Below are 19,828 nucleotides of genomic sequence, written 5' to 3' on the forward strand. Positions count from 1 at the left end.
CAATATTGCTCTTACAGCATCGCACCTTGCTTCCATCACCAGTCACATCCACAGCTGGGTGTTGTTTTTGCTTTGGCTCCATTCCTTCAATCTTTCTGGAATTATTTCTCCACTGATCTCCAGTAGCTTAATGGGCACCTACCGATCTGGGGAGTTCCTCTTTCAGTGTCCTATTTTTTTGCCTTCTCATACTGTTCATGGGGTTCTCAAGGCAAGAATACTGAAGTGATTTGCCATTCTCTTCTCCAGTGGACCACATCTGACTATAAAACCTGATTGTCTTTCCATTTAATTAAGGTAATCGGAGTATGTGTGTGCTCAGGAATGTAGTTACACAGTTAATCTAAGTGTGTTCTATGGTCTTGCTGGTAAAATACTCCCAGAAAAACAAAGTATGTGGTTAAGTTGCTATATGCCCATCCCCCAAAGCTTCAAAAGGCATATTAGCATATCAAAGGCATTGAAAAAACCTGTAGAAAGGATGCTTCAGTAGCTTTGTTTAACCCAGCATTCCCCAAATGTGTTTGCTAATGGAACTTTTATTTTAACAATGCCTTTTGAAATAGACCAAGGAATACATTTTGGCAGTTAGTGAGTTAAGGAAAAAGTAAGCTCTAAACATATCAAGTATTTTATAAATATGGAAAGCATGATAGGCTTGGCATGGAAATTCTTTCCATTTTCCACATGTGTGACCTTGAACAACTTACTGATCCTTTGCTCTGAACCTCAGTTTCTTCTTCAATAAAATGGAGATAAAAGTGTTAAGTCAAATAAGGTATGCTAGACCCAATACAGCAGTAGACCTTAGTGGTTAAGGGCATAGATTCTGGAACCACCTCCACCGTTACCTATATGTATGATGTTGGGCAAGTTATTTCCACTTATTTTTCCTCTATTTACTCATTTGTAAAATGGGAGAAGAATAGCACCTACTACAGAGGTTTGCTGTGGGCATTCGATAGTGATAAATTACTTCAAGTGTGCATTCCACTCAACATAAGCTATTATTTTAACTTCACCAAATACCCGAATCAGTGTAACTTGTTCAATAAAAAGTAGTTAAATTTTAATCAGAAGTAAACCTGTTAACAGAAGGGCTGGAGTCTGGAATTTATAGGAGTGGGGGGTAGGAGTGGGGGCAGGGTGGAAAATTGGGAGAGACTCGAAAGCAGGAATATTCCATATTTATCCAGTCACTTTGTAGATGGTTGCTTTGATCAGTGTTCTCAAAAATTCTCTTCCCCCTGACAAGCCAGCCCCGAGCATATTAGTCTGTCACAGTTGAAGTATGCTGTTAAAATCCTCCAGCTCTAATTTACCTTCTGGGGAGCTCCACGTTAACTGAACAATTCTCTTTAAGACTTGCCTAGAAACATTCTTATCGTAATCCTAGGATTACTTCCTCTTTAATATTTCTACATCAGTACTAGGCTTCCGAGGTGGCTCAAGGGTAAAGAATCAACCCATCAATGCAGGAAATTCAGGGGACATTGGTTCGACATCTGGGTCAGGAAGATCCCTGGAGGAGAAAATGGCAACCCAATCCAGTATTCTTTCCTGGCACATCCCATGGACAGAAGAGCCTGGTGGGCTACAGTCCATGGTGTCTCAAAGAGTCAGACATGGCTGAGCACACACAGCACACACACTGGTTTCTAAGGTGTGTTTAAATCTTACTTGTGGTAGCAGATTTCAAAAGAGATTAATAGGAAAAAAAACTCATAGTAAAGTACATTCACAAACAGTGGCTTCAATAAATATCAAAGAGCGTTCCAAAACCAAAGAGAAATAGGGAGATAATTGTACCAGGGGAAAGAGAAGATTTAATCATTGCAATTGTGCCCTATTTTTAGCTCTGAAATCATTAAGATCTGAATTCCACTTACTTTTCAAACTCAGTCACTCCAATCCAGGTTTTAATCACCAATCGCACACCTTTATAAAGTTAGAATCAAACTCACCATTCGTTCAGATCTTTTTTTTCCCCCCAGTGGCAAGCATTCTTAGTTCCTCAAAGCCCAGTGTTTAAATCTTCAAATCTTCAATCCCTGCTGGCAATTTTTAAAGGTACTATTATTCATTTTATGGTTGATACACACAAACACACACACACACACACACACACACACACACACACACATTTCCTCCTTTTGTATTTTACTGGAGCCCATCTCCTAGTTCCTAGATCAATGGGTCTGATGACTGTTACTCTTGGATTGTCTCAACTTTCCTGAACCCACTGTAACACCATATTATTGCTGAAGCAAGGGAAACATCTCTAGCAAGGAAAGCAACGTTCTGCATTTTTCCAAGCCCAATGGACTGACTTCATTCTACTTGACTTCAAAGTAGCATTTGATATAGCTGACCACCATTCTCTCCTGTTTGGCTTCTGCATACTGTCTTGGTTTTCCTTCCTACCTCATTAATGACTTCTCAGTCTCCTATGTTGATTCTCCCTTTACTTGAAGATCTGTAAATATTTAGGTTCTAGGATGATGCTCCCCCCCCTCCCATTTCCGTAAGAGTAAAACCCAGAGTACTAATTCTGGCGGGTAAGACCCTACAGGATTTGCAATCCCCACCTCAATACCTTTCTGACCAAGCATCCTCATTTCTATCCTTTGCTTTCTATCAATACTCTTTGAAATATTCATTACCACTTACTGTCTCCACTTTCTCTCTTCCCATTTGCTCTTGAACTCACTATAATCCTGTTTTCATCCAAACTCCACCACTCCACTCCACTAGTCATCAAGATCACAAGTGACTTCCTAGTTGCCAAATATAAAGATCGATGTTCAGTCTTTTCCTTACCTGATCTGTCCACAACATCTGAAAAGTTGATTGCATTTTCCTTTGTAAAATAGTGTGTCACTTGATTCTGGGATACCACTATTTCTCATTTCTTTGCTTACCTTACTGATATCTCTGGCTCTTTACTTAGATCTTCCCCCTTGTGCTGACAACTAAACATTGGAATGTCCCAGGGACTAGTCTCTGGTCTATTTTTTTTTCTCTGTTTATACTCATTTTCTAGGTGGTCCTATCTTGTCCCAAGGCTATAAATATCATGTATAAACTGATAACTCCAAGATTTTTATATGCTGCCTAGAATTCTTACCTGAGCTATAGATTTGTATACTTGACAGCCAACTTTACATCTGCACTAATATGTATTTCAATCAAACATAACACATCCAATACTACTGATGTGTGGTTTGTTTAGTGGCTCAGTTGTGTCCGACTCTGCAACCCCATGGACTGTAGCCCACCAGGCTCCTCTGTTTATGGGGATTCTCTAGGCAAGAATACTGGAGTAGGTTGCCATGCCCTCCTCTAGGGGATCTTCCCAACCCAGGGATCAAACCTGGATCTCCTGCATTGCAGGCAGATTCTTTACCAATCTTAGCCACCAGGGAAGCCCAAACTACTGATACCCCAGCCCAAAACCTGTTCCCCCTACAGGCTTAACCATTTCAGTAAATGTTAATGTTGCTATTGGCATGGTTGAGTTGTTTAAACAAATGCTTTGGAGTCAGCCTTGCCTTTTTGTTTGTTTGTTTTTAATCCAACACCTGATAACCAATATTCCAGTAAATCCTACCAATTTTTCCTTCAAAAAATAAACAGAAATCACATTAAAATGGAACAAAGGCTGAACCCAGCCATACTATCTCCATACAATTTGGAGATGGTTCTCACCGTACCATTTCCATTGCATTCACTTTGGAGCTAGTGATCACACTCTCTTGCTTAAATGACTTCAAGAGTCTTCTAGCCAGTCAGCTGGCTTCTTCCCTCTGCCTTGCTACAGACTATTCTCTATGTAGGAGAGTTACCCTCTAAAAACGTGTCAGACCACATCACTTCTCTGCTAAAAGCCATCCAATGAAGCTCCTATCACTTAAAGAGAAGCCAGAATCCTTACATGAGCTTTTAAAGTTCTTTGTAATCCAGTCCTTGGTTTCCCCAACCTCATCTCCTACCCTTTCCCCTCTTGCTGACTCTCCTCAAGTCAGAGGTGCCTCCTTGCTAGTCTTTGAATGTGAACGTGATAGTCATGCTCCTGCCTTAGTATTTTTTCACCTGTTTTTTATCCCCTCTGCCTGCAATACTCTCCCCCGCCTCTCAGGTAGTCACATTTCTCACTCCATTTCAAGCAGTTTCCTGTTCAAAAAACACCTTCTAAGAGAGACTCCCCCAGGCCACTTGATTATGCTGATTTATTTTTCTTCAGAGTATTTACCACAAACTGAAAATATATAGTATTGTCTATCATGTCTGACTATAATAGAATATAAATTCATGAATACAGGTTCACTACAGTTTTGCTCAGTGATATATCCCCAGTACCAAGAATTCTATCTGGCAGATAGTAGGTACTCAGTAAGTATTAAGTCAATGTGTGAAATGGATTTTCTTTTATACTCTGCATTAGAGTTCACAGATTCAAATACCTTCAGTGGTACTTCAAATACAACAATTCATTTTGCTCATTTATTCATTCCAGTATTTGCTGAGCCAGGTGCTGGGGCTACTTACATGGTTGGCCAAGCTAAAATCTGAGGGGTAATTCTGGCTTCTTTTTTTCTACAGCCCCAAACCCAATCCTTTGCCATTTTCAGTCAATTCTATCTGATAATATCTCTAAGATCTATCATTACTGTTCCACTTCTACTGTCAAATAAATTTCATTTTCTCCACCCTCAATACCACTACCTTCTTAGGCCCTCATCATCTTTAACTGAAAAGCAAATTCAGTGAATTTCCCTGTCTTTTCTCCTGCTCCCTTCCCCTCCAATCCTTTTTCTACACTGTAGCCAGAGTCATCTTTCTCAAGTGCAAATAGGACCAGGTCACTCCAACACTTAACCCCATAGGGTCAAATTCCAAAATCAGTACATTCACATGGGTTTAGGACCTTAAATAAACAAGGCCCTCCTGACCTCTTCAGCTTTATGTCCTGTTATTGTTTAAACCTAGCTCACATGTGACCTTGGAGATCTTTCTCAGACCTGGTACTCTTGCAAATACTCCATTTAGACCACAAGCATAACCTGATCATCCTGCATTGGAGAGAGTAGCATCTCCAGGAGATTGGCTGTCTTTTCATGGCGTGTCAACTCTGGATACTCACTATATGATTTCAAATATCTCCCCTGCTGGAATTGCTCTCTTCCTTTCCTGAGCTCCCACTGTGTTTCATCTGTCTCACTCCGTAGACGCCTTGTATCACAGTTAGTTCTGCACTGCTCTCACCACTATTAGGCTGAGAATCCCCAGAGAGAAGGACTGGGCTCCTCTTGCTTTAGCCAGCTCTCCACCCTACACACCATTGGGCCTGTTGGCTTGTAATCAATTTCAAGGCATTCAATCAATGCTTGTTGAATAAAGGCATTTTACTTATGGACATTTTCTCTTATACTGCTTTTCTATCACACCTTTTCTTTCTGTTCTTAAAAAAAAAATGATTTTATTATTTATTTATTTTAGGTTGTGCTGGATCGTCATTGCTGTGTGGACTTTTCTCTAGTTTTGATGAGCAGGGGCCTCTCTTTAGCTGCGGTGTGCGGGCTTCTCATTGCAAAAGCTTCTCTTGTTGTGGCGTAGGGCTCTAGTGTGTGAGGGCTTCAGTAGTTGTGGCTCCCAGACTCTAGAGCACAGGATCAGTAGTTGTGGTACACGGGCTTAGTCACTCCACAGCATGCAGGATCCTCCCGGATCAGGGATTGAGCCTGTCTCCTGCATTGCCAGGCAGATTCTTTTCCACTGAGCCACCAGAGAAGGCCCATACTTTTTCTTTTCGATTAAATCTATTAGCTTTTCTGCTAAAGAACTGTGTGGTACTCCCTGCTTTCCAAAATTTGGTAACAAAATTATGAAAAAAGCATTTGGTAAATATCTAATAGAAAGTCAGATTCTCTTATTACGTGGGGGACTTGATTTGTTGTTTTTAAACCAACTCAGTGTAGGTTTGATCCCTAATTTGCTGGGTTTTTTTTTTTTTTTTTTCTGTTTCTCTTCATTAACACTCATTTTTTTGTGACTGATTTCACTACATGCTGAACTAGCTCAGCAGTTGGCATTAGTCTCTTAAGGGAGAAAAAGAAATGGTATTGTTATTAAGCGTATAGGTCAAAAATAAAGGAAAAGTAAACTAATATTTTGAATTGGCATTTTGAGACTTGAGGATATTTATTTATCTGCTTTACAATGAAACTGCTTGGTAAAACTGGTACAAAAATAATTTGATTGTTTTAGTTGCCTTATTGGAAGAGCTGAGTTGGAGTCATATAGAAACAAACAGATGCAGCTTCTCTTGGTATACTCCTTGCCCAAGGATATGCATCAGTTCTTAGAATCTATCTGTCCAGCAATTCCTGGACACAGGTTACAATTTTATCTTGCTGCTTATATTTGGGCTTCCCTGGTTGCTCAGCTGGTAAAGAATCCAGCTGCAATGCAGGATACCTGGGTTTGATCCCTGGATTGGGAAGATCCCCCAGAGAAGGGAATGGCTACCTATTCCATATTCTGGCCTGGAGAATTCCATGGACTGTATAGTCCATGGGGTTGCAAAGAGTTGGACATGACTGAGAGACTTTCACTTTCCTCATATTTAGCTCTGTTATAAGTCAGCAAGTGTCTTGGGTAAGTCCCATGAGTCATAGAAGCTGAGAGTGAGCCAGATCAGAAATACTGGCTATGGATAGATGATCCTTATAAAATGCACACTTTGACCTCTTAAATTATGCCAAGTTACAAGGCTTTCTTTTTGACACATTGAAATTATCTGGTCTCTTCAATATTTAATTTATTACTAATGAGGGACTGCAATTGCTGTGAATTAAGTAGACTACATTTATCATAAAACCTGGTACCTTTCTACTTCCATTTTGAAAAGAATATCTGAAAGAAAAAAAATGTAGAAAATTAGATGCATGAAAATACATTGTCTAATCAAGAACCATGATCATTACCAGCTGTCAAAAGATATCTTAAAATATTTAATGAGCTAAATTAAGCTGTAAAGACATGTCATACCTTTTTATAGAAATTCACCTGGATTTGACCCTTTGATCTCACTGCAGTGCAGCATGAACCAAGGAAACAAGGGAGGAACAGAACAGAATGGAATAGAGAGCACTAATCAAGGAGGCAAGATACTCAGCTTCATCACTCATTTGCTGTACAACATTTGGCAAGTCACTCTCCTGTTCTAAATTTCTGTTTTTCCACCTGTAGAATGAGATGGTAGGACTAGATGGGTGTTTCTGATTGCCTCATAGTCTATGCCTCATCCATGTGCAAAAAGTTCAAGAGTCTTAAGGGATAATTACCACAACATATGATGATGATATAAAGTATTATATAGTATATGACTTTGAAATCAGATAGATAGGGACTTCCCTCATGGTCCACTGGTTGAGAATCCGCCTGCCAATGCAGGGACACAGGTTCGATCCCTGGTCTGGGAAGAGCTTACATGCTGGAGGGAGGGCCTGTAAGCCCTGTACACCACAATTAGAGAGTAGCCCCTGCTTGCTGAAACTAGAGAAAGCCCACGAGCAGCAACGAAAACCCAGAGCAAAAAAAAAAAAAAAAAAAAAAAGAATCAGATAAGAATTCAACTCTGGGCTCTCAACTTACTGTCTATATGACCTTAGAGAAACCAGTTTCTCTTTCTGACTCTTAGTTTTCTCTCTGTAAAATGGGGATGATGACACTACATATTTTTCATAGCTTTTGTTGAATTAAAATTAGCTAATGGTATTTTACAGTGGCTCAGTGGTAAAGAATCAGTCTGTCAATGCAGGCGATGTGGGTTCCATCTTTGGGTTGGGAAGATCCCCTGGAGAAGGAAATGGCAATCTACTTGAGTATTCTTGCCTGGAGGAGGAATGGAGCCTGGAAGGCTACAGTTCATGGGGTCACAAAGAGTCTAACACAGCTAATTGACAAACGACAACAATGGTGCCTTAAATTTTGACTTTTGTTGCCGTAGACAATGTTTGAGAATATAAAACGTATCCTGCTTACCCATAAGTGATTATAGGCTGGATAAAACTCCAAGAAAACAATGAACATAGATGAAATGCAGTCTGTCACACATGCCTGAAAGGAATGACAAACCAAGTGACTTGAGAATCAGAGGCCATGAGAGCACTTGCAACTTGGAGAATCAGAGGAGGATACCTGTGTCCCTTCAGTGTACCTATTTTGTGCTGAGTGAGCCTAAGGGTAAGGAGGGATAAGAACAATGTCTGCAGTCCAGGTGTTCACAAAACCAGTGAAAGTGAAAAGTGAAAGTGAAAGTCCCTCAGTCGTGTCAGACTTTTTGTGACCCCATGGACTATACAGTGGAATTCTCTAGGCCAGAATACTGGAGTGGGTAGCCTTTCCCTTCTCCAGGGGATCTTCCCAACCCAGGGATCAAACCCAGGCCTCCTGCACTACAAGGGGATTCTTTACCAGCTGAGCTACAAGCAAAACCAGTGAAGTGATTCTTAAATATTTTTGCTCCATAGACCACTGAAGAGACTGATCAAAGTAAGGACTCTGTCCCCAGCTTTCAGGTTCAGAGGGTTCAAGAACACTGTGGAAGTTCATTCTTATACTCCTAGGGTGAATGGATTCCAGATTTAAAAAAAAATCTGATTTAGTTGGAGGCTTTGGCACTTGAGATAAGTTTTGAAGACTAGCTAGAATTTCAAATGGTGAGGAAGAATAGTCTTCTTGGTCTTTGAATGCATCCTTTCCAGTCCTATGGCACATACTGACCATTTGCTTCTGTACATTTGTTGGCCCAGAAAAAAGTGTCCAGTTTCAGCCTTGCTGCCTTTCTTGACACATATCTCCTGTGCACTCCCGGACTCCTGGATGCTTGCCTGGTTTCTGTATCAAAGTGCCCCGAAAGGACCTCAGGCTTCTGTGCCTTCATCCAGGTCCCCAGGGCCCAGACTTGGTTCCTACTTTTCATGGCTACCAATGTCTTTGTTCTCCCACCCCGCAAAAGGCCCAATGGAACCAGTGAACAGGTGTGAGTGCATGTTTAGTTGCTTCAGTTGTGTCTGACTTTTTGAGACTCTATGGATAGTAGCCTGCCAGGATGCTCTGTCCATGGGATTCTCCAGGCAAGAATACTGGAGTGGGTTGGCATTTCTTTTTGCAGGGAATCTTCCTGACTCAGGGATCAAACCTGTGTCTCTTTATGTCTCCTGCAATGGTAGCTGGGTTCATTACCATAAGTACCACCCGGGAAGCCCCAGTGAACAGGCAGTGAAGAGGTATTTGTGAGCCAGAGGTCTGTCTCAGTTCTAATGCCTACTCTGACAAAGCCAGCCTGGTCTATCAGTTCTACTTTTTCACTGCCCCCGATATTGTCCTTTGATTCACTCTCTTATAACTGTATACAACTTTGTTTCACAGCGCAGACTAACTGGGATAACAAATGACTCCCAAATCATGGTGGGTTAATCCAATCAGTTACATTTCTTCTGCAGTTTTCAGTCCAGTGCAGGTAAACAAGAGCAGAAGCTCAGCTCTGAGTTGTCCTTCCAGTCCAAGGTTGATCCTGTTCCACACGTGGCTCTCAAGACTGCTCTGAGAACTGGCATCTAGATGGCAAAAAGGAAAAACAGTGGGAGAGGAGGGTGCGGTCTGGAAGAAAGTAATACGCATCCTGTTCCAATGGCCAGAACACAGCCACATGGTCCCCTCATTGCAACCGGGTGGCTAGGACAAGCGGTCTAGCTGTGTGCTCAAAGGGAAAGTGAAAAGAATTTAGTGAACACGTAATAGCATCTCTGCCATGCATGGCCATTATCTCATTTGATCTTTCTACGAACTCTGGGAGGTACACCACAAGGATTAACATCCTCTGTTTACAGATGAGGGAACAGGATTCTAGAGACGAAATGATTTGCCCAAAGCCACTGTGCTGGTAAATGGCAGAATCCGCCATCAAACCCAGGCTGTCTGATCCAGTACTCAAACTTCTTCCTTGATACAATCTGATCTGCAGGTTTTACTAAATATAATCTCTGAGTGCCACGTAAAGAATCCTTAAGGCAAATTATATCAAAGCGAAATCTGGGGGCACTGTACATTAGGTATACGTGAAGGAATTCATTAAAATGCAGATTCCTTGGTCCATAGCTACACCTACTCACTGATTCAGTCTGTAGAGGGTGAGTTGAAGAATTAGCCAATGAGTCTTCTATGCAGGGTATAGTATGAGACTATAGTTTTCTGCCTAATGACTCAATTTTCATCTCTTTGCTTAAAAGGAAAAAAAATAAAGATCCTTATAGGAAGCTGCCTTTTACTAGTTTATAATCTGCACTCTGCTGGAAGACCTCCAAACCTGACGTTGGCGATGAAAGATTCAGTTGCATTTTAATGTTTAAAGACAAATGGATTTCTTTCTAAAAATAGGCAAGTGGGGGTAGGGGTGGGCCAGGGTCTCTGGCAAAATTATCACTTGGTTGCAGAAGTGCTTAATAAAACTCTGGCTATCTTTAATGGCAAAGGGACTAAAGACCTGAAGCAAAATTCTATGGTAATTCAAGTAAAAATAATCTTCCTTTCTCTTGAATTTAGAGCTTTATGTGCAATTCTGAGATAATGCTTTAAATTGAAGATAATTTTAGAATCAATTTAGACGATAGATTCTTTCCCCTGTCATGTTGCCCAAATATTGAATATAGATTTCACTGCACATCTGGCATAAATACTGCATGGTCTAGGACATCAGGGGTATAAATATTTCACAATCACAAGACAGATATAGCAATCACTCATCCAGTTTCATAAGCTTCTGAATTCATACCTTTGCGTTCCACCCTTCACCCCATCATGAGAATGTTGATGAGCCTCTTAGTTATATTTTATAATATTTCATTTTAAAGTAAAAATTATCCATAACATTTCACTTTCATGTATAAATCACTATTAATTTAAAGAATATGAAATAAGCTACCTAGAAGCCTTATGAAGTGCTATTTAGATAGTCAAAATGTTTGCTTTTCTCGCTTCAAGGTGGTTTTAGACACTAATTGTACTAATTTCAACTTTAAGCTTAAAATATCCCTCATGTATGTATACTTTAGTGTGAATTATTTATACTCTTTAGAAGAATTATGCATAGAGAAATGCTGAATCATAAAATGGTGGCTATTACTTATGGCAGTAGCAATCATGGCCCAGTTCTTTCGAATGGCCTTTATCTGTTGTCTTAATAGATAGGGGTGGGTTGCTGGTACCATTATGACCACCGAGAGAGTGTGGAGGGCCCATTCTCCATCCGCCCTGATGGAGTAGGTGATTTTCAGAGGACCAAGGCTGGAGTTTACTTTATTTGCAGCTTGAAAGCTAAACCCCTAGCTTTCTACCAACCTTTGCTTCTCACGGATGAAATCGTTTTGTTCAGACCAGGGTCTAATGGGATGATGGTTCTGAAGAATGCCTGGGGATGACCTTCATTATTTCTGAGCTGGCATTTGAGGCTAGTGGTTCTCAGTACCCAGCGCTACTCTTACAAGATATACTTGAATACAAACAGTGATATTTCAGTAAACTGATATCTCAGTTCCATTCAGTTACGTTCAGTTCAGTTGCTTAGTTGTGTCCCACTCCTTGCGATCCCATGGACTGCAGCATGCCAGGTTTCCCTGTCCATCACCAACTCCCAAAGTTTGCTCAAACTCATGTCCATCGAGTCGGTGATGCCATCCAACCATCTTATCCTCTGTCATCCCCTTCTCCTCCTGCCTTCAATCCTTCCCAGCATCAAGGTCTTTTCTAGTGAGTCAGTTCTTCGCATCAGGTAGCCAAAGTACTGAAGTTTCAGCTTTAGCATCAGTCCTTCCAATGAACACCCAGAACTGATCTCCTTTAGGAGGGACTGGTTGGATCTCCTTGCAGTCCAAGGGACTCTCAAGAGTCTTCTCCACATCCCAGTTCAAAAGCATCAATTCTTCGGCACTCAGCTTTCTTTATAGTCCAACTCTCACATTCATACATGACTCCTGGAAAAAAACCCATAGCTGTGACTAGACGGACCTCTGTTGACAAAGTAATGTCACTGCTTTTTAATATGTTATCTAGGTTGGTCACAGCTTTTCTTTCAAGGAGCAGGAGTTTTTAAATCTTATGGTTGCAGTCACCATCTGCAATGATTTTGGAGCCCGAGAAAATAGTCTGTCACTGTTTCCATGCTTCCCCATCTATTTGCCATGAAGTGATGGGATTGGATGCCATGATCTTAGCTTTCTGAATGTTGAATTTTAAACCAACCTTTTCACTCTCCTCTTTCACTTTCATCAAGAGGCTCTTTAGTTCTTCTTTGCTTTCTGCCATAAGGGTGGTGCCATCTGCATATCTGAGGTTATTGATATTTCTCCAAGCAATCTTGACTCTAGCTTGTGCTTCATCCAGCCTGGCACTTCGTATGATGTACTCTGCATATAAGTTAAATATGCGAGATGACAATAATAATTGTCAAGAACAAGTGTCAAGAACAATTGTTTTAGAATTAGTAGGCTTGGATTCCCATCATGACTCTCCCACTTACTAGCAGGAGAACCTTAAACAATTAATGTAACTTCTCTGAGCCTTAGTTTCTCCATATCAAAGTAGATTATGATGGAATCACAATATCTATCACATAAGGCTGTTGATGAGATTAAATGAATCTATTAATATATATCTAGCCATTTGTCCATCCATCTATAACATACATATAGGTTTCACATAGTACTCAGCACCCCACAAACACTCAAAAATGGCCTTTGAAGTCAGGGAAATGGATTAGATTACACAAGTCAAATGTGTAGAGTGAGATAAGAGGAGCGTCTAGGACAGCAATTTGAAGAACACCAAGCCCAAATCTAAATCTCAGCTCTATCACTCAGTAGCTCTCTGACCTTGGGGAAGAGGCCCTGGTGGACATGAACTACCAAGTATTTATTAGCTTTAGTATCAAGGATGATATTGATGACTTTGGTGAGAAGTTTTTCAGGGGAGAGGAAGGTATGGGAGGGAGAATGACTGAATGGGCAGTGTAGAAGTACAGGTAATAAATATAACAACCACACCTACTTATATTACTCCTCCTCCCACTCACCCAGACCCCAGCCACGAATGAGGTCTCACTGTGAGCCAGGCTCTGGGAACCTCTCTTCAAGAATGATCTCATTCACATGATTAGTAGCTCTACTTACCGATGAGAAAATGGAGGTTCAGGAGGCTTAAGTAATATGGGCAAGGTGACAGTTAGCTGGTAGAACTGTGACACAAACACAATTTCTTTTCACACGCTCATGTTAGCATAGTGACATGTTAGAAAGCTCTAAGGCATTTATTTCACAATTTCTGCTCATGAGGTGCTCCTGTGTGCTTTGTTTTCTTAGCACGAGGATTCTGAAGACAAAACACACCATAAAGCAACCTTCTAGCTCAAATAACTATTTCAAGCCTGGGGCTTTGAACCCAGGGCACCGCACGTTTGCTAGGGAAACTAAGACGTTTCAGATTTCTACTAATGATGTGACTATGAGGCAGGGCTGCTTCAGCTGCGGTGCCCCAAACTGACATTTAGCAGAAACCACAGATAGCTCCCAGCAAAGGAGCAGCCAGTGACGATTTCTGAAAAATGTGGCCTGGAATGGGAAAGAGCTAGGTTTTATTCATGTATTTTGGGAAGCTTGCTTGTCTCCTAAAGGTAGACTGAACTTCCATATGCAACTCTTCTAGAGTTGGTTTCCCAGTTGCCTTCTCTACTCGGTACCCAGTCAAGGCCCGGCTGATCACAGAGGTGCCATGAGGCCAATGACAGAGACCAGAAGGTCCTTGGGATGGTGCTGTCCTGTCTGCACAGCAAATGGAGGGGGCAGAAGAGCTGTGGTGGACGAGGCACAGCATTTGTCCCACTTCATCAACACACCACTACACCCCACCCTAGGTCACATCCACACCCAACTGCCAACCTGAAATAACCAAGTCAAACTCTCCTCTCCAGCCTGCTCCAAGCAGAGAAAAGCAGAGACCAAAACCAGACTTTTCAAAGGGGTACCACTTCTTAGTTGTGTAATCTTACATGCATGACTTAACAACTTAGTGCCTCAGTTTCCTCTTTCATAAAATGTGGAAAATACTAGCCTATTATCTCTTTGGGTTATTTCGACTTGGTGGCTTAGAACAATGACTGGCATTTCATAAGTGCTCGCTCTTGCTGCCATTCTTCTTTTCTCTCTCCCCTTCAACACAGGCTTTTTAAAACCCATTTTCTATCTCCCAGCTTTAAACTCTCCTATTTTCTCCCAAACCATCTGTTGTCTCCCCTCTTCTACTTTAATCTGAATGCTAGATATATCTATTTCCTCAGTCACTGGCTGACCCCTTCACCTCCACTGAGTCTTCACTGTCCTGTGAAAGTCACTCAGTAATGTCCAAGTCTTTGCGACCCCATGGACTATACATTCCATGGAATTCTCCAGGCCAGAATATGGGAGTGGGTAGCTGTTCCCTTCTCCAGGGATCTTCCCAACCCAGGGATTGAACCCAGGTCTCCCGCATTGCAGGTGGATTCTTTTGACCAGCTGAGCCACCAAGGAAGCCCCTCAGTGTCCTGTATATGGTCTGGAAAATCCATAACCCTGGATCAGTCTATCTGTCTTTCCATTTCTGGCCGCTGGCTCTAACCTCTTCTTAACCATAGTTAAAGACATCCTCTTCCTTTAGTCCATAGCCAATCCCATTTCTCATCCAGCTGCAGGTGCAGGAGTTATCTCCTCTATCTCCAGTCTTACCTCCTGGCTTCCTTCCTTCTCATCAGCACGTAAACATGTTCAGTTTCTCCCACTACGGAATGAAGCACAAGAAACATAACACAGGCTTCTACTGCCATGTCTTCATGTAGCTACCCACCTAGCACAGTAATACTTCTAGATTCCAGATTTCTAGAATGTAGTAAAAGCAGTTTACACAATGTTGTCTTCACATGCTCATTAATCCGAGCTCCTCAGTTACCTGTGCTCTGCATCTTGCCTCTCTCTTTCCACTGACATCATCCTAGCAAAGTCATCTGTGCCTTATCATGGCAGTAATAAGGGGGAAAAGATAGAGAAAAAAAGTTTTGTCTACTTCACAGTGTGTTGTATCATACCTCACACAGGATAGGAGATCAGGGACTGCTTCTGGGAAGAAGGAAAGAAGATAGACAAGAATTAGGCTCATTATGACAAAAGAGTGACAAGCTTGTCTTGAGCTCAAGCTGATACAAATGCATGGAGAATGCAGTCAGCAAAACTCCTCGGAAAGAAGGAAGTGGTTTGGGCTAACTTTGATTAAGTTGCAAGAAATGGTGTCAGTTGGCTTTTTAATTTAATTTTCATTAAAAATTCATGAGTAAATTGCCAATTAATTTCAGAAACAAAAGTATAGAGTAGCATGTTATCAAATTTAATGCATGAAGAGACCGGCACAGGAAAGTCTGTGAACCACAGTTGGATAAACACTCCTGGTATGTATTAGAGATGGCAGTTCAGTTCAGTTCAGATGCTCAGTCGTGTCCGACTCTTTGCAACCCCATGGACTGCATGCTGCAGAGATGGGATGTCCATCCTTTTTCCCTAGTTGCTCCTCACTGTCTTCTCTGCCTTAGCTCCATCCCAGGTTTGTCTGCATCCTTTTCCCTTGCTGATATTCATGGCAGCTTTTGATTTATAGGTTCCGAAGGAAGGAGTCATTTTCCTTGGGGGTTGGGAGAGAAGAAAGACAGAGATGTGGATGATTCATGCCAGGTTCCCATCAGTGGAGTGGATACATTGGTCCAGATCCGTGGGCAGGCCCTGTCCTCGGCTCCTGGGAATTTGGCTGCTGAAAGGTCAAAGTTGCTTCTTCTCTCTGGGAATCACCGGATGCCTCAGAGAGCTGTTTTGAACTGGGTTACATCTCCACCCTAGGGCTGCATAATTGACTAATTCAAAATCTAGTGGGGTTGGAGCTTGTCTGAATTTGGGACAACTCTGAAGGACTGCTTCAGCTTTGGACCCCCTAGGAGATCAGCTGAGGCCCCATTTCCAGCCACATTGTACTTCGGCATCTTCCACTGCTCAACTCTGCCCCCACCCCCAGCCTCCTCACAGGCCTGTGTCTTGTCAAAGACAGAATAATTGGCACAAAGCAATTCAGGGGATGCTATAGGTAGAATATTCATTACTGAGGAACTTCTCAAAGAAAAAGAAGTCTAGAATTTCATAGGGCTTCCCAGGTGGTGCTAGTGGTAAAGAACCTGCCTGCCAATGCATGAGTTTAAGACAGTTTACCTGAGTCATTTGCTTCATCCAAGAGTATTTACAGAGCCCAAGTGAATGGATAGAGATGATCTTATCTGGGCATATGCAAATATGCCAGGATGAGGTGGTCCTTTGTGTTTAGCTATTTCCAGAACAAAAGAGAGTGGTGGTGCTTCATGTTTTCTTAACTGCTACTGTCTTCTGGGAACCCAGGGCTCAAGTTAAGTTCAGTGCTGTCATTCTCTGGAGCTTTCCCCAGTTTACCTCTGGTAAGAAATTCTCCATCTCAAAATCTGTTTCCAAAGAACTACCACAAGACAATCAGCCATCAGTCTTTTGGCCTGGGTTTGATCTCCTCTGGTTAGAAGCCTGGGCTCTAGGAATCTAGAGAATCATCTTTTTATGAGATAATCGATGAGATTCTAAGCAAGTAATGGGTGATATTTAAGCCCAAAGTCTCCAAAACTCTCCAGGTGCCATGAGAGGAACCAAAAGGTGCTTCAGTGCTAAGCTAAGATTATGAATTGGAGGTCTTGGAAGTTTGTCTCCCAGAAATGCCCTATTATCCTGAAGATGGGAACCTGAGATAGCATCTGGATATAGCATTCTTGGTGTTGACCTTGGGCCTTGCAAGATGGACAATGAAAATGCTGAAGCCTCTTCTTACTTGGAGTGCAGCAACCTGGGGGAGAATAAGGCAAAGAACAGAATGAACCCTGTGTGATGCCTGCAACTGAAAGTCCCCCAAGATATACCACAGGGACATTTTGGAGAAAAAGGTCTTATTTCCAGCAATCAGGTTGGTGGAGGCTTGGACTTCATGCTTTGGTTGTGAAAAATAATAAATGTGATCTTTCAGGCTGGTGAGATCTGGGATATCTGGGTTATTTGAAGGTATCTTTCAGTTGGTCTCATTAAAATAAAGATTTTGTTTTTCAGAAAGTTGGGTCACATTTAAATAAGATCACAGATCAAAAATTTCTTTGAAAATCAGTACTTTAGTAACATGAGATTTAAAAACAGATATTCTTGTCCTCAAAGGCTACTGGGAGGTCACCTTTGTGGTTAGGAACTTTGGTTTTAGAATCGGCCTATCTGTGTGACTCTGGACTAGATTTTAATCAATGGGGGAACAAGAGAGAAGAGAGTGATTTGTTGTAATGACTTCAGTCTTTCACATGGGATAGTTCAACAGCCCTATGCTCCACAATCCACCCCAAACAACATATACCTAAGCATGGATAAAGACAAATACAAAAGAAGCTTCAAGACAAGTACCCTAATCTTGGGCAACTTACACAAACCAATCAAAAAATTAAAAAGAAAAAAAAATCAAAGCCAAACAAAAAGAAAAAGAAAAAAAACACTACGTAAAATAATTGTCTTCTAGGCAAATTTAACTTCAAAACAAGTCAGTCCTTTAGCCAACTCCCACTCCCGGCTTGTTCACTTTTGTGTTTTCTCTCAAACACACACACACACACACACACACACACACACACATACTCATGCAAGAGATTGCAGTCCTAAACTCTTCCATTTAGACATTTGTTCGTCTCTACTCACCATATATAACTTTTCTGAACTTTCACTTCATAATTTCTAAGATGGAAGAAATAAGTGTTTAATGAGATCTTGCATGTATGGTGCTGAGCAATGGATGGCCCATTGTCAGCAAGTGTCTCTATGGAAAAGTAGTATTGGAATGATTTTTTTTAATGTTTTTTTTTTATTTGTTTGGATTCACTGGGTCTCAGAGTTCCCTGACCAGGGAATGAACCCAGGGACCTTGCATTGGGAACATAGAATCTTAGCCACTGGACTACCAGGAAAGTCCAGGAATGAAATTTTTATAGGTGTTATAATGGGTAATTTGGGGCTTCCCAGGTGGTGCTAGTGGTAAAGAACCTGCTTGCCGATCCAGGAGACAAACCAGACACGGGTTTGATCCCAGGGTCATAAGATCCCTGAGAGGAGGGCATGGCAACCCACTTCAGTATTCTTGCCTGGAGAATCCCATGCACAGAGGAGCCTGGCAGGCTAGAGTCCATGAGGTCGCAAAGAGTCAGACACAACTGAAGCAACTTAGCACATACACACCCACGGGTAATTTAAATCACCTATAACTAAACATTTACTGCCTTTTTTTCAGACACATGCTGTAGAGTGAAGAGAGGGCCAAGTTTCTCTGTGTCTGTCTCTGCCCCACCCTCTCCATTTGAATCCAAGATCACTGGATTGCAAGGAACAATAAACACAAACCTTTCAAAAGAGCTTAAGAGAAAGGTGGTTTAAATACCAGCAATCTCCTGGAACCTAATTTCGAGAATGTATCTTCTTTATCTGTATTGATTGACTTGATCTCCTAAAACAATAGCTCCAATTTACAGATAAGGAAACGGAGACCCTGAGGGTTACCAGAATTTAGCGACAGGAAGTGGGGGGGCTGGGCCGAGTTAAGTGGGAGTGGCAGCTGTGTGAAGAGGCCTCACTGGGTTCAGTGACCTCCAGAAGTCACTCAAACCCTCAGGGCCTGTGTTCTGCTCTCTTCAGTGGTAACCATGATAGCAGCAACCTCCTAAGGGCTTTTGGGCTTGTTTCTGTTTTTTTTAAAGTATTTATTTATTTGGCGGCAGCTGGGTCTTAGTTGTGGCACTGGGATCATAATTGCCTGACCAGGAGAGTCTTAGCCACTGAACCACCAGGGATTGGTGTTTTTTTGTTTGTTTGTTTGTTTTGTTTTTAATTTGTTTATTTCTAATTGGAGTATGATTACTTTACAGTATTGTGTTGGTTTCTGCTGCACATCAATATGAATCAGCCATAGGAATGCCCTTGATGAGTTTGATGAGAGGATTTATGGAGCTTTCTTACTACAGAGCCCAGTCTCTAGCTTTGGATGGTGGTGGGTGTAAATGCAGAAGTCGGGAAAGAAGAGCAGGTCTGATAGTGGTGACCCTGGTCCCCAGGAAGGGCCGATGTGTCAGAAAAAGGAAAAAATGAGACTGTAGAGAGGCCAAATTTTTATAGATGCTGAGGGTTTGGGATGAAATATTATAGTTAACAGTCCTGAAGGGTCAATTAGATACTTAGAAGTTTACCTTTACCCTCACAACCCTATGGGGTTGTCAAAGTGATCACATTTAAATCTTAGAGTGCCTCTGGAAAAAAAGAATTATTTCCCTATTTTTGGACATTTAAAAAGTTTCATGTCTGACTCTTTGCAACCTCTGGACTATAGCCCACCAGACTTCTGTTTCCATGGGATTTCCCAGGCAAGAATACTAGAGTGGGTTGCCATTTCCTTCTCTGGGAATCTTCCCTACCCAGGGATTGAACCTGGGTCTCCTGCATTGTAGCCACATTGTTTACCATCTGAGCCACCAGGGAATATTTCTGTGCATATCCTTCCCCCCCCTCCCTTTGGAAATGATTTTGTGAAGATAAATTCTGAGAATGTGCATTATTTAGGCAAAATGTCTGAGCTTTTCAGTGACTCTGTATGCATTGCTCTGGGTTTTATT

The sequence above is a fragment of the Muntiacus reevesi genome, chromosome X, assembly GCF_963930625.1.
Source record: "Muntiacus reevesi chromosome X, mMunRee1.1, whole genome shotgun sequence".
NCBI classification, from domain to species: Eukaryota; Metazoa; Chordata; class Mammalia; order Artiodactyla; family Cervidae; genus Muntiacus; species Muntiacus reevesi.